Raw genomic sequence first — 12,211 nt, forward strand, 5'->3', positions numbered from 1 at the left:
AGTCTAATTTATCATCAGGGAAGTGGTGCAGAATCACATACTATGGGGGTGTGAGATGTGTTTGTTTACTCCTTTATCTGATAGAGATTATATCCAAGTGTTTGGTATTTTTATGTATCCTTTACATGGTTGAGCAACAGAAAGGGGTGTAAAGATCATGAGAAAACAAGAATTCTGAGATAAAAAACAGAGGAAATGGCTACAAAGGGTCGTCACCCTTTTACCTTTCATGTTATTTCACTGAGATTGGTAAGGAGAAAATGAGAGGAGCAGCACAAGAAATATGAAGTCAGAGCACAGTGCAATGCAGTAACTGAAGTGCTGATAAATATTAACTCTTTTCCAAGGAACTGAAGTTACTAGAACAATCCAGAGAGCACTGAATATACGGATTTTCATTCTTTTTTTTTTTTTTTCCCTTCCCCCTCCTCCTCAGCCCTCCCTCACTTATCTACAAATGGAAACAAGATTATTTTGGGGTTGGTTGGTTTGTTTGTTTAATCCCACCAGGACACATTCCACACCTCGTTGTTTCAATGCTGGTTAGTAAATGTGTTCAGTAGCATGACAGATTTTTAAATTGCCTGATATTTTTCTCTCCAATATCAGTGATTATTAACCATTTAATATGAATTTTAAAAATTAGTCAGATTGTTTAATGGAACATGATTAGGGGAGAATAAATTTTCAAACATTTCTCTCTCCCCCCCACCCTCCACCCCCCGCTTCTTCTTTTAAGTGCTTTAGTGCAAGTATTTTAAATCTGGGAGGATAAAAGAGAATCTGAGTAAAATTGGCTAAATGTGAAACCAGATTAAAACAATTTTCAGAGATAAATACCTAGTAAAGCTTTATGGCTAGTTCCCTGAAAATTCATCCAGATGTCATGTCTAGGCACTCAGGTCACTGCCTAGTCTGCATTAAAAAAAGCAGAAGATGGAGGAAGGAAACTATAGGACCCAATTTATTGATAACTTCCTGGAGGTCTCATGAATGAAGAAGGGATAAGACCTGGTTAGAGATGATGTCCCATCTGACTATGTCTAGCCAGACAATAAAAGCTGACTATCTCAGAGTTAGAAATACATTATTAGATATTTGAAAAGAAATTAAAAATTAAAGGGAAGAGGAAAAGAAGAATTAGAAACTCAAACTGGGAACTAGGAACTGAAAACCAGAGTAGAAACCAGATTGGAGACAAGACTGGCAAAGCAAAGACACTAGGATGTGAGGAAAAAACGGGAAATAATGCCCATGAAACAGTATTTAACATTACTAAGAATATAACATGAAGAACAAAAAACTTGAGGGACATCACAATGAAAGTTTCCCACACAATTTATATCCTGACATGTGCACTTTGGGAGAGATTTCATTTTAGCTGGGCACCTAGTATTTTATTTGAAAACCTCCAAGGAAGTTACGGACTGTATAAACAAGACAAACCCAGGAAAATACTGATAGAAGTAACTGGGCAGTTTCATAAAGCAGGTAGATGAGCTCTGTTACCCACAACTTTTGGAGCAGCACAGTGTTGTAATACACACATGGCTGCCTTCCAGGAACTGTGATAGAGCTCAGGCAGGATAACAATCTGAGGATGGCTCCAGATGTCCAAAGTTATCTGTTATTATTTGAGATGCTCTGGGCTATACCATATCACCCACAAGTGCCAGTCCTTCAAGGCAGAGTTCATTTGTAGGTTCTGGTTGTATGCCTGAGCCTGTGGAAAGAATGTTCCACATATCAAAGTGTGCCTCAATGATACGCATTTAATATACTTAGGTAATAAAATTGAGTTTGTAATGTTCTTGCAGAGTCAGTGTAAGGGTTCCATTGCTCTTTATGCTCATGGGATGACCCAGGGAGATGATACTGTATGCTCTTCTTCCCTTTCAGAGATATTTCAGTTATTGTAACGATTCTTGTAGATCAAGAAATACTTTCTTCCTCTTCTGTGAGCTGTGTTTACATTTAAGGGGTGAAGGGAAAGAAAGAAAATAGTCTTTGAGATCACAGAATCACAAAATCACAGAATGGCAGGGGTTGGAAGGGACCTCTGGAGATCATCCAGTCCAACCGTCCTGCTAAAGCAGGGTCACCTAGAGCAGGTTGCACAGGACATCATCTAGAGGGGCTTTGAATCTCTCCGGAGAAGGAGATTCCACAACCCTCTGGGCAGCCAGTTCCAGGGCTCTGTCAGCCTCAAGGTTCTTCTGCATATTCAGCTGAAACCTCTTGTGTTTCAGTTTGTGCCCATTGCCCCTTGCCCTGTTGCTGGGCACCACTTTTTTTTAATCCATTTTGTAATTTGTTACAATTGTGCTAGTTCAAAATTATGAACTTAATTTGAACTATGCAAGCACAGGTGCTTCCTAATCACACACCAATGGGGAAATATCTCTTACATTCTGTAGGTTATTAATGACCCAAGTGGTTTAATCACTGGTTAGCAGTTTCAGAGGCTGATATTTAATGCTAATGGTGTGATGGGCTCAGTCGGTTCTGTACGCCGTAGAAAAAGATGATCTGTTTCAGTTTCATGTTCTACTGGATAAAAATCTCTTTCATTTCCAGCTTAAATTTACTTAAATAAGTTCTCATGCCAAACTTATCCTTAAGCTTTGATATTTTCTCTAGCATTTGCCATTTTTTTCATTTATAGAGAAATACAATTTGGCATCACCTGCAAATTTTATTGTAACTCTGGCATTTTGTACCCCTATCACCAGAAAATAACCTGACCCTTGAAGAGCTTCCCTGGTAATGTCCTTTTTACCAAGGTTACCACTTCAGCATTGTTTTTCTAGCCATCTTTGCAACTGACTCTTCGTATGACTGAGAGTTCCATTTTCTCCTGTTTTAATAAATGCCTTTTTCTGTTAACTGCTTTCAAAGAGTTTAGATCTACTTCACTTCCTTTGACAAAATATTACATAAAATATATTTTAAAAATATGGTATTTATCCATGATATTGATTAAGTCTGTGCAATCTGCTTTTGGTGAGCCTATTCCGCAGTCATTATCTTGTCTGTAATCATTACCTCTTCAGAAGGTATTCTGCTATGTTGCATGCTACTGAGGTTAAATTCATAGGTTTGTGGTAGTTGAGATCACTGCCTGTCCTTTCTTAAGGCACAGAGATAAGAGCTGTGCACCCTGTTGCTAAGCAGCTTTCTTATCTGCTTACTCAAAAAAAAAAAAAAGTTAGTCATGACATGGGACTCAGTACAGATTAAAATAAGTGTGAGTTTAAAATAGAGAAACTGCAGTGCAAATATTCAAGGTTGTGGCCATTATACTCCAGAACAAAAGTTTATTTTTGTGATGGAGTTTAATCCCCTTTACTATTTTTCATCCTTTCTCCCTTCCATCCTCTCTTCAGCTGGAACTTGCACTGGTTTGAAAACACTCCAGAAACACTTGCAAAGTCCAGTGAACCCAGTGCAGCTCCTGCTGGTTCCAGTTCAGGCTGTCCTTTCCTTGACTTTCTTAGAAGAGCTGCTGCCAAGGAAGGGACAGCTTCTACACTGCATTTTGCAGAAGGTACAACAGAAGGTACAGCTCAATGCAGGCAAGGAAGAAGATCCAACCCACCTCTGCATCCTCTGAATTCTGGTCTATTCAGTGACTAGCTCATCGTGGCCCTGACTCATCAACACTGAGCTGCTCAGGACAGGGTGCAGGGACCCATGTGTTTGGGGCATACACAGAAAAAGCAAGACAGAAGTTCTCTCCAGTGTTAGCAGCCCCCAGATCTGTCATGCAAAGGGTATTCCCTATACATCAGATTTAGCCCCTTTTGCCTCCCCACCATGATCAGTTACTACACTAAAAAATTGCATTGTGGCAAAAGGGAATGTACCACATATATGAGGAGCCAAGAGTTTATTGTTATTTTAATTTGCCACTCTAATTCAAAGCCAGTAAACATTTCTTGTTAGTCCAGCCATAATAATGTTACTATTCATAGTCCAAAATAATACAGAAAAGCCCCCATAATACAAGTGAAATAGTTATACAGTAAAACCTTCTCAGCAACAACCCCTTTTTGCTGCTGTTATTCACACCCTCACAGTGTCCCCCTCAAGCCCAAGGATGATGGAGCCAGAGGTGGGATGGGGTTTGAACAAATTACCTGCAACCCAAGTTGTCTGTTGGGAGGATTTTGATGACTGTAGTGGGGCATCCCTTCATCCTCCATCTTGAGGGGCACTTAGGTTTATTTTTATAATTTTCCTAACACACCGTGCATATAGGAGCTTTCTCTTCATTTAATCTGTTATTCAGTTTTTTGTTCTCCTTGTTATATCTAATCCAGTTTCATAAGACTGTGCTCCTGTAGAGTCTACTGAATCACCATTGTGATTTGTATTAACAGTCTGAGACCTTTGGCAACATCTTGAGTTTACAGTCTTGAAAAAGTCATTTTATTCTAAGATCAGAGATAATTCAGTTTACACAGAATAACTGCTTGTTATCACTGTGAACTAAAGCCAACCATGCCTAAACCTGACAGCTAAACAGTTGCTGTCACAGCTAAAAACAGTCAAGACTAAGACAAGCCCAGAAAGTCCTGACAACCTGCACTGTCAGGTCAATACAAACTGTGTGGCCTTTTGCTAGTAACTTTAAAAAAAACCCCAAACTCTTTTACTAGACTACACAGTGGCCCACTCCAGCAGCCTAAAATTGCAGAATGGTCTGGTAGGAGTGTAAACCAGCCACCTACATCTCTTTTCTTCACACTCATGGTTGTGACAACCAATTTATTCTGTTATCAAACATCACGTCAAAAGACACATTGGGTGCCAAGGAGCAGCAGGTTGAGCAATTACAGGGGAACCTCAACCAAGACGAGCTATGCCTCACTACAGAGCAGCTCCAGATTTGGGATGAAAAAAGGCCACCCATGAAAGGAGAAGATGGATGTCTCTTCAGGGCATATGACTCCAGAATGGGCTCAGCTTCATAACCTGTGCTGCATAATGTATTTATTTTTAATAATTTGCAGCTGAAGCTGCTCCAAAGGGTATGGTATGATGTCAACACAAAAAGTTTAATTTTTCAAAACAGCTTGTACATTGTATTAAGGCCATCATGATTCTCTAAATCTTAACATTTCCATAATGTGTCAAGAATTAATTGTAAACACGGAAACAGATCATGCTTCTAGAGGATCCATTAATCTTTTTTCCACAAGTTAATATATTCCTTAGGTAGATCACAAACAAAATTGAGCATGCATGGATTTTTTTTTTTTTTAATGTTTGTGGGATAATTAAAGTAATGGCACAATAATAAAAAAATATGAAAACAAGAAATAGGAACACATGCACTACTTTTATGATAAATTTTAAATGTTTGGAAAATGTGGGAAACAGAAATCTTTCTACCCTCATTCTGTAGTACCTTATGTTTCATTTTTACAAAGGAGACAGGCACGTGCTTAATTGTATTCTGTACTGTAATCTCACTGGATATCATGGAATCATAGAATGTTTTGGGTTGGAAGGGACCCCTAGAGGTCATCTAGTCCAACCCCTACATATTATATCATAACTGCTATCGGTTCAAGTAAGAAGCTAACAAAGCAGTTGTGAGACTGATGGACGCTATTGTCTTTGCATTTCCCTTACACGTGGCTTCTTCACAGACAGTTCAGTTCAGGTCACAAAGTTTTTTGCTGCTTTAATAGTTCAAGTTTGTTAAGTCAGGAAAAAAAACCACAGAGAATGGCAAGGGCAAGCTCCAATCTCAGAGATTCATAAGTGTAAGAAAATGTTCATTTCATATTTTAGTTCTGGTCCTGGCAGCCCAGCTAAATTAGTATTAACTCAGAGAGTTGATATTAGACCAATGATGATGTGCAATGAAGCAACTGAACAAAAAAAGAACAGTAGAATTAATATTGCAATCAGAGCATTAGATTATTGAGGAATATTAAGGTTTTATTAATGTAGAGGCTTTACCAAATAGTGTCAGTTCTCTGTGCATCAACCCTTTGACCGCCTGCTCTTTTCCACGAGAAGTGCTGAGTGCAGTAGATCTGGTGCAGAGAATGAAAACTGCTGTCAGAAAGCTGCCATTTCTTTGTGCACAGATCTACATCTTCTTTATATTTTGCTTACAGGAAGATGGTGTGGTGCCAGAAAAACAGACTATCAGTTGGGCCCAAGCCAACAGAATTAAAGACACATGGACTGCAGTATCATTTTTTTAAAAAGAGCTACCCCTTTGGTCTGTAACAGATAGAAAATTATAGCTGATACTTTTAATGAACTTGACTAGCTTAAATTAATATCCTAAAGAAGAGTCCTCTTCCTGTAATACGGAGTTACCACAGATCCTTTGAAAGAGATGCAGGTGCTCAGCAGCTCTCTCAGTGTGTTTACACTTGACTGGCCTCAACATTGCTGGAAGTGGAACTTCATGCAGGTTCTGAAAGACAAGGTGGTGGAAACTATGGGAAGAATCATTTCCAGATTAGAAACATGTTACTTTGCCTGCTGAAGTGGGCTAGCTCTTCTTGTAAGGTTATGGCAAACCGCACACTACTTTGACAGTGGTCTGAATTGCCCAAAAAGTGTCTTGTTTTATGTTGCACCATTGCAAAGGAAGAAAAAGACCAAACCAGATCTGATTTAGGATATGACTTTCAAAAAGGGCTGAAATACGTTTTTCTGAAATAAAGGTCCTTGCCAAAGGACTTAAGACAGGCAAGTAAACCAGCAGTCACTTTTTAACAACAAAGATAAGTACATTTAACCTCCTGGAAGAGAGCAAAACTGCAGCTGTGGGGGAAGCTGATTGTTAAGGCTGTCACAGCACTGACTGCTCTGTGCACTTTGAAGATTGGTGATGCAGTCAAAACTGCTCAACTCGTGGTTTGTATGAAATCAGGATCAGAGTGCTGTATTGGTACATTAGCAACATGTAATTAATTGGCAACCAGTGAACTATACTTTAGGGATCAATATCAGCAATACAACAGATAAACCACGTTACCAGATGCTTACAAAATGTTAATAAGCACCTATAAATTTCAAAACATCATTCTTCAACCAGTCCCCATACATTGTGATCACTCACACACACAGTTACATGCACACTATCCCACCAAAAGCACAGGTTACAAACACACACTGGAAGCACATCTCCTACTTGCTTACCCCTCCTGTAGGTGTAATGGGTGCTCCATCTTCACGTGCACCTGTGAAACTCCAACAATCTGCTAATCCACCTGCTGATAAGACACCCCCCCACCCCCATGCACTGACACCCTCACACCCCAGATGTGGGTCCCTATTTTTTTCCCCTGGATTGTCAGCCCATCAGCAGGGTGAAGGCTCTTCACAGCATCTGGCAGGGAAGATGCTCCATCAAGTCTTGGGTGAAGGTCATTATGCCAATGGGATAAGTTCTGGAAATATCAATCTGGGCCTGGTGGCCACTGTTAATACTCCAATGTATCTCCCCACAGTCAATAATTTTCATGCTTCTTTTACAATTCTTTTCAAGTGGGCCACTTCTTTGCTCAGAGAGTCCCTTGGTGAATTGGTTTAATATGGCTGGTGGTTGATTTATGCAAAATTTGTCATTTTAATTTCCTTTCAGTGTTATCAGTTTTGGGGAAAACACCTTGTCAGGCAGCTTCAGATATTACATTCATATATGCTGTGTACACTCACAGTCTTATCATATCATCTATTGTTATCCAAGCCATTTTGCCAAGAGAGGATTGTTCAGACTCCCCCACAGACAGGAAAAAAATAAAGTTTTGTTGGACTGGACACTTCGTGAGTGTGTGTTTGTTCAGATAGCTTTTCCCATTCTGAAATCAAGGGCAGAATAACTGACCTGTGGAAGAAGAGAAACTTAGACAGATCCACCACCAAAACATATCTCAGATTATGGAGTTCACATGGGATTTTGCATGTTTCCAAGATCAAGTCCCGCTTCAGATCAGTCAGTATAGAAACTGTACCCTGGGACTTTGCTGCTCAGTATGGTCTGTTCTGGGGCCTCCCTGTCTCTCTCTTTCTTGTTGTCTATAGGCTTGCTTTCTTGCAAATGTGAATAAAGCCACCTCAAATTTCAAACCTCAATATAATTTCTGATTCAGAAGTCTTGGTTTTGGGTCCATCCAACAAAGTGGCCATCATTTTTCTCAGTAATTCAGCATTTCTGAGATTTATGCTTATCTGGCAATACAGTGTTGAAGACATCTGGATTTTTCAGCCCCATTTGACAATTATGAAGTAGCATCCTCTTCATAGATACATAATTCTCTAGACTAAAGCCTTTCAGACTTATTTTTATGACAGTTCTTCATCTCTCCAATAGCAAATTTCTTGATTTCTCTCTTAAATATACATGTCTGCATATCATAGTTTTTTTAAAGTAATCTATAAATGACTAATTGTTGTCTTTTTTTCCCCTCTAATTATTTCCAAAAGAACAGTATGCCATACCTTCAAAATTAAAATATAGTTATTTTATAACACAAAACTTTGAGCTTTACCCTTTAAAGGTTAAACCTTGATTTACATTACCTGTCTCAAACATAAACATTTCTTTAGTTTTAAACCTGGTCATCACCTCAGTAAAAATCCATCCATCTTTCATTTCTTGCACAAAATCTCCTTGTCCAAAATCTCTAAGCTAATAGAAGGACTTCAGTATTTCATAAGGTGATGTGAGCTAAAACATTTTTGTTCTCATATAACAGATTTATGGACTATAAAAGCCAGAAGTACCCATTAAGGTGATCTAGTTTTGAGTTCCTCAGTAAAAGAGACTGTAGAACTTAATCCAGTACTTCTTCCATGAAGTTTAACAACTTTATTAGATTATAGCTCCAGGAAAATGGTATCTAGGACTTGTTAATTTTTTTCAACTTTTCCCTATCAAATACTTGTAGATTTTTGGCTGGCCTACGAGTAAATTGGTTTTAAGCTAGTCTTTTGAGTACCTTGAGTATGCTGGGGACTGTGAGCTATGTTATGGGGAATTTCACACCTCTAATGCATTGTTTAGGGGGGTTGAGTGGCGATACTCCAGAGATTCTGCTCTGGGAACAGGCCATTTGAAGAAAAAATTGCATTTTCTGACTGTTTTGCTAGATCTAACATTTTACTTTTTGGAACTTCAAATCTTCAGCTGAAAACCAGGAATAACAGGGTTTTGTCACTTATTAGGGGAGTTTGATGTAACCCTGTTAGAAATTATGTAGTAATATAATAGATGCCCTAAAACCACCCACCATTGCAGTCTGGCCTCGTGTTCAGAAAATTAATATTCCATTTAAAGAAATGTTGGTAAAATGTGCAAGATAGATGATCTTTAAGGTCCCTTCCAGCCCAAACCATTCTATGACAATATGACTCTATGAAAAAGCTTGTTGTTCAGAGCAAGCATTTCAAAATGATATCCTGTGTTGAAAGAATGGGTCCATGTCTTTCCAAGATGCAGGGCTTGTTTTGAAACTTGAAGTCAGTCTCGATCCCTATAAAACATTTGCACAAAATTCAGCATGCTGTGCATTTTCCATTTTGTCTTGAGATTCAGCACAACCCTGTGAATTGTGGTAGTCTTTACACTAAGTGTTGTCCTCTGACAGAGGAAGACCGAGTCTATCGCATATACCATTATTTATAGCTCTGGTTTGGTTAGAAGAATTTGTCAGTATGAATTGACCATTTATTGCCCTTCAAGTATTTTTACTCTGCTGTAAATGCAGTTGATGCATGTATTGTATTTCTAACAAAATAATAACTCTGTACCTTTTCTGTTACAAAGTATTTGATTGATTGATTGATGTAATTTTCTTTTTATTGTGTAGACATAAAAGATGGAATGAAGATGGAAATAATGTTTTTATTATTCCTTTGTTAGGATGTTCATTTCTGGATTCACAAAAAAACCTGATTCAAATATTATTATATCAAAATAAAGACCAGAGTTTCTTAGAGCATTCTGAGAGGCCTTTCCCTTCTGCTGAGAATAAGTTAAGAACTGCTAGGTGAACTGCTAGGTGAACTGCTAGGTCCCTCTCTTACAAAGCTCCAAGCAGAGAACACAGAGAAAAAAGTAGGTGTTACATTCCCAAAGTCATCAGTAGAATTATGATAGCAACCAGAATTTATTCTCAAACAGGTTAGCTATTTTATTGAGTTATATGTAGCCAGATATGCTTCCCTTGCGACATAAACCTGGGGATGCAACTGAACCTTGTTAATGATTCTGCATAACCGGGCTTTCTGATTTGTCTTGAAGTTATTCATAGGTCTAATGCTTGGCTTTCATTCAAGATCTCATCAAAACAAAGTGGAAATTGTCTTTGTGCAAATACATTATATGACTTGAAGGTAAGCTGTGAGTTTTGCATTTTTTCTGACTTTTCCTGTTTTCTTCCCCTTTTGAAGCTAGGGATCTCGCTTACCCTTTTCCAGTACTCCAGTGCTTATCCTAGCTTTGCTAAATTCTCAAAAGCTCTGAAACATCATCAGCTAAGATCATTCATTATACCAGGAACAATAGTTCTGAAATCACCCAACATATTTAACCACACCAAAACCTGATCCTTTCATATTCAGGGTCCTGGCTTTTTGTCATTATTATCAATTGTGACAGTCTCTGGACTGTAGCTGTCTTGAGATGAGAAATGGAAATAAAAGTACAAAAACCTGTATAAACATTGGTTCAGATTGCTTTGTCCATTGGTACTATAGAAGAGATTACTTCTCCCTAGAGATCTTCACTTGATCAAACACCTCAGCCTTTCAAACACCTCTTGTCAGTAGTTGTTTTTCTCCCTCAGATAGATCAACTCCTTTCTTAGCCTTTCTCTTTGCAAAATGCTTGTAGACTGAGTTCTTGTTATTCTTGAAGCACAGAGAAGTCAGATAGATGGAAGATCCCAATTTCAAGGTTGGAGAATGCATTTTATAAAGGTTTTTAGCAAAGAAATTTGTTTTAATGGTGAATTATAGAAGGGGAATAGCAGACTGGCCACCTTTTTTTAATTTTTTTTTTTTTTTTTAAATATGGCAATGAAAGATATGAGCCAAAATGTGAAGCAGGGCTACACCACAAACACAAATTAGGGCATGAGCCTTAACCAAGAAGTCTCTAATTTGTCCAGGCCAAGTGACTCCCCAGGAACTTAAATAATTTTCTGCTTTCCAGATCTTAATTTCCTCCTTCTTTTCCGAATGCCTACCCATTGTACACACTAGAAAGGTGAGATAAACTGTTGTACATCCATCCACAAGCTGTGTCCCTTTGCTTCCTTCAGAGACTGGACATGCAGCCAATATTTAAGTACTGATCTATCTAAAAATGGTTACAACTGTGTGTACATTTCCATTACTAATTTAAAGAAGTGGTATCCTAAAGTGTGTCCCCAAAGACGGAGACACATTCTATTTAAAGGTGTAAATCAGGAAATCATACCCCAGATGGCAAAAAAAAGGTAGCAAACCACAGGTATTTGGCTGATGAACGAGATTCATTGCCATGCAATTTCTGTGCAGATTATAGATCTATTTTGGCTTAGATTTTCTTTTATTACACCTTAGGAGTAACATAAAGTGCTCTGAAAAATAAATAGCATTTTTTAGTAACACAAAGGGAGATGAATTATTTTAATGCCTTAAATGTTTTTCTTTCGGAAGTGTGTGTGACTTGGCAGGTGTACCTCGTACCTGTGTTGGCTCAAAACTCATCATGTTAATGAGGCTGAGAGCTGGATAAACTATTCTAATACTGCATCTTTTTTGCCCTGCTACTGTGTTGAAAATGCTGTTTCCTCACCTACTCTCCATGTGTGGTACTCCCATCAATACGGGGCAATTGGAAAGCAGCTACTGGAGAAATGACCAGGAAACCAAGAAGATGATAAACACTGTGTTAGGGAATCATAGAATCATAGAATCATAGAATCATAGAATCTTAGAATGTTTTGGGTTGGAAGGGACCCCTAGAGGTCATCTAGTCCAACCCCCCCGCAGGAGCAGGGACACCGCTAACTAGATCAGGCTGCTCAGAGCCCCATCCAACCTGGCCTTGAATGTTTCCAGGGATGGGGCCTCCACCACCTCTCTGGGCAACCTGTTCCAGTGTTTCACCACCCTCATTGTAAAGAATTTCTTCCTTATATCTAGTCTAAACCTACCCTGGTTTAGTTTAAAACCATTACCCCTTGTC

This window comes from Egretta garzetta, unplaced genomic scaffold, assembly GCF_000687185.1.
Source record: "Egretta garzetta isolate BGI_Z169 unplaced genomic scaffold, ASM68718v1 scaffold323, whole genome shotgun sequence".
Taxonomy (NCBI): domain Eukaryota; kingdom Metazoa; phylum Chordata; class Aves; order Pelecaniformes; family Ardeidae; genus Egretta; species Egretta garzetta.